Source organism: Arachis hypogaea, chromosome 13, assembly GCF_003086295.3.
Source record: "Arachis hypogaea cultivar Tifrunner chromosome 13, arahy.Tifrunner.gnm2.J5K5, whole genome shotgun sequence".
Lineage (NCBI taxonomy): Eukaryota > Viridiplantae > Streptophyta > Magnoliopsida > Fabales > Fabaceae > Arachis > Arachis hypogaea.
In genome coordinates this window covers 68,504,406-68,508,745 of record NC_092048.1, presented here as the reverse complement: position 1 = coordinate 68,508,745, position 4,340 = coordinate 68,504,406, and positions in this window count along the sequence as shown.

The following is a 4,340-nucleotide window of genomic DNA, read 5'->3' as shown; positions in this document are numbered from 1 at the left end:
CTTAAACTGTTGCTTGTCCTCAAGCAATTAGATAAATAAAGTAGGATAAAAAGAAAATAATGATGCAATAACATCTCAGAGTCTTCAAATTAAATGAGCGGGGCTTATAGCTTTTTGCTTCTGAATAGTCTTGGCATCTTAATTATCCTCTAAAGCTCAAAATGATTAGATTCTTTAGGAATTCAGAATTCAGATAGTGTTATTGACTCTCCTAGTTTTAGTTTTGTTGATTCTTGAACACAGCTAATTTATGAGTCTTGGCCGTGATCCTAAGCATTTTGTTTTCCAGTATTACCACCGGATACATAAATGCCACAGACACATAACTGGGTGAACCTTTTCAGATTGTGACTAAGTTTTGCTAGAGTCCCCGGTTAGAGGTGCCCAGAGTTCTTAAGCACACTCTCTTCTCTTTTTTTTTTTTTTGCTTTGGATCACGACTTTAACCGCTCAGTCTCAAGCTGTTCACTTGACACCTTCACACCATAAGCACATGGCTAGGGACAGCTTGATTTAGCCGCTTAGGCCAGGATTTTATTCCTTTGGGCCCTCCTATCCATTAATGCTCAAAGCCTTGGATCCTCTTTACCCTTGCCTTTTTGTTTAAAGGTGATGACAAGTTATCTTATCCTAGTTTTACTAGTTTTTTCTTTGTTTTTATTAGGTTTTATGCACTTTCTTGCATTATAAGTAAGTAATTTGGAATGGAATTGCATGGTTTCTTTGAATCAATCAACCACCATTAAATTGATACTAAATGAAGAGGTTTAAGCTAAATTTAATTGATATTTAAATGATTTATAAACCTTGTGAATTTGGTGATACTTTGATTGGTTGTTTTGATTAATTGCAGGTGAAGAAAAGAAGAAAATAAGAAAGCGTGGCCTAAGAAGCGTGGCCCAAGGAAAAGAAGAGTGTAGCAAAGGAAACAATGAAGCATGGCACAATGAAGGAGGCAAGCCACAACACTCTACTGGGAGCATAACAATGAACCAAGAAAGCAAGGCTTGATGCTACGCTCCCCTTGAGAGCGGAGCACACTTTTGAACCAAGAAGGAAAGGGGATGAGCATAGCGCTTTGCTGTTGTCAAGAGCATTATCGGGCTTCGCTCACAAATAAATCCAAGGAAATAGTTTGCCAAAGAACTCATGAGCAAGGGGAAGTGGGGAACGCTACTCACTAAGGAAAATGAGCAAAACTTGGCCAAATTGCATTCACAAGGATTCGAACCAAGGCACCCTAAGGAAGCAAGGAGTAAGGCGCCACTTCCTTCACAAAGAAAAGGAGCCAGCGCATGCCTCCAACAAGTTTCGAACTTGGGACTTCTCCAAAGCAAAGAGAGAGCTACGCTCTCCACAAGAGCAGAGCGCTAATCCTTGGTGCAACACGCACAACTTGACACGGCCAGGAGCTTGGAGCGCACAAGACACACACCAAGCCACAATGCTCCGCTCCCCACAAGAATGGAGCACTATCCTGAATGCATCCCAAGCCTTGGCACGCAACAAGGAGCTCCAACACAAGCCTCAATGCTCCGCTCCCCACAAGAGTAGAGCACTCCACTAGGAGCAATTTCACTTGGGCTAAAAATTCAACTAAAAATCCAATTAAATTCAAATCTTCACCAAATTAAAAAGCCCACCCAAATTCTTAAATCCAAGAATAGAAAGTGTATAAATAGAAGCTAGTTTGATTTAGTGAGGGACTTTGGAACCTTTTGCTTCTTTGAGAATTTTCATTTTATAATTTTGAGAGTTTTTTACTTTGAATTTGGATCTTGGAGAATTTGGAAGGAGAATTGATCTCTCTTCTTCTTTGTTCTTGCTTGAGCACTTTTTACTTCTTGTCTTGGATCTTGGGTGAAGAATTGAAGAAATTCTGTTTCAATCTCACCTTGAGATCTTTTGTTAATCTTTCTGCATAATTTTAGAAGCTTTGATTTACATTCAAAATTCTGTTTATTGCTTCTTCTCTTCTACTACTTCTGCAACTTACTTTTCTATTTCTTTTGCAATTGTTCTTGTTGGATCAAGGAAGGATTTGAGATCTAGACTTGTTTTTTAGTCTCTTCCACTCCTGAGATCTTTAATTTCTCTTTTAATTTCTGCAATTGAGCTCTATTTACTTTCTATTTTTAATTCTTCAAGCATTTTTACTCTTCTATTTGAGATTCACTTAAATTCAATTCATCTTTTGCTCTTCTGTTTATTGTAATTTACTTCTGCTTGTTTAAATTCCTGCAATTCCAGCTCCCAATTCCTCTTATAATTCAAGTAATTTACCTTTCTTGCACTTTAAGATTCAGTCATTTACATTTCTTGCAATCTAAGCTTCTGCAATTTAATTTACTTGTTCTTTAAGATTCAGTACTTTTACCTTCTATTCTCTTTAATTTACTACAATTCTTCCCTCTCCCTTTACATTTCATGCAATTTAGGTTTTGTCAACTACAAACCACTCAAACCAATACTTGATTTCCTTGACTAAATCAACCACTAAACAAAAATTGCTCAATCCTTCAATCCCTGTGGGATCGACCTCACTCATGTGAGTTATTATTACTTGATGCAACCCGGTACACTTGCCGGTTAGTTTTAGGTGCTTGGAAATTCGTTTTTCCACAAAAACACCATCAAGTTTTTGGCGCCGTTGTCAGGGATTGATTAGATTGACAATGATTAAGTAAAGTGGAGATCTAGATTAAGCACTTTTTATTTTCTGTCTCTTTAGTTTTTAACTAACACACTAACTGTTTGAATTTTTGCTTAAGATAACTAAAACCCCACTTTAGCAATAGAGTGGGATTTTCATGGCTTTTCTGATTCTATGCGTTTCTTGTATTTCTGCTCACTGAGTAATTGACAGAAGCAATTTTCCTCTATTGATCTTTCAAGTCTGTCAACTGTTTGATACATTGTGTCAACTAATCCTCTAACCACATTTTGGCATGAGATACATTCAATCTTCATTTGAACTGTTTGTAATTGTGCAGATCATGGAGGGGAACTCAACGAATTCCAGTGATTGTGGGAGTAGTGTCCTAACCTCAGATGACAATGCAACCTATAAATTGAAGCATCCGCTCATCACCATGAACGATATTTCTCAATGGCTTGAAACCTTCCCACAAGGAAGCATCATCGGATGGGAGGATCTAGTGATTGAAATCCTAGCCGAGTTGAAACCACCCAAGGAAATTGGTAAGCTAGAAGCAGAAGTGCAACCATCCACACAAGAGAAGGGAGCAATGGAGATTGAAGGTGTAAATGCAGTCATGAACCAAAATCAACAGATACACCAGCAACTTCATCAACAATTGGAGCTGATGGCTAGAAAAATCGATTGGCTGTAAGTTGCTGTAGTAAATGCACATAACCTACCTCAAAATCCACATGGTTGGAATCAATCTGAAAAAGGTTTTGGAGCAATTAACTATGAGCAACAAAGTCATGAGCAATCATAATCTCCAAAGAGTACCTCAAGCCGGTTCCAACACAAATCTCAGGGTGATGTGTACAACCCACCCTGGAAGACTCATTCCAACTGGAGGAGAATTGAGCACCAAAATCCAGGACCAAGGGACCTCAATTACAACAACCCCAACTTCACAAACCAGTAGAAACATCACCATACCAACAACAAGTACTACACATCTCCACAACACCCATCTGTCCAACCCCCAACACCCCACAACCAACCAATCTCACAAGACTCTCAGAGGATCACCAACTTGGAGATCTTAATAGAGAGAATGATGAAGTACCAAGAGGTGATAACAAAGAACCAGGAAGCCTCAATCAGAAGAATTGAAAGGCAAATGGAATAACTGGCTAAGCACTTTGCAGAAATGGGAGAGAAAAGGGCAAATACTATCCCCAAATCCACTAAAGATGACCCACAAGACAACGAAAAAGCTGTTAGGTGGGAGAAATGGAAAGAAATCATAGAAGAGAGTGAGAAGACTATGGAAAAGGAAACAATCATCAAAGAAAAGCATCACAGAGAGGTTCTGCAAGAAGAAACAGAGGAAAGGAAGCCCATAGTGAGAGGAGGAAATCAAAGGCAACAGGATTCTCAACTTCCATGATCATAGAATGAAGGATGTCAAGCTAGTGACAATAAAGAAGCACTTGTTGGGAGGCAACCCAATCTGAGGTAGTTTTCTCTTCATAACGATTTTAATAAAAAGGTTAATTAGCTTTATCTATATTGCAAGAAGCTAAGTTTGGTGTCGCACACCAAAATAATCTAAGGAAGAATGAAGGATTTTAAGTTTGGTGTTCCACTAAAAACTTCATCATAAAACACATTCTCACCTTCTGCATAATGCTAGCTTCAA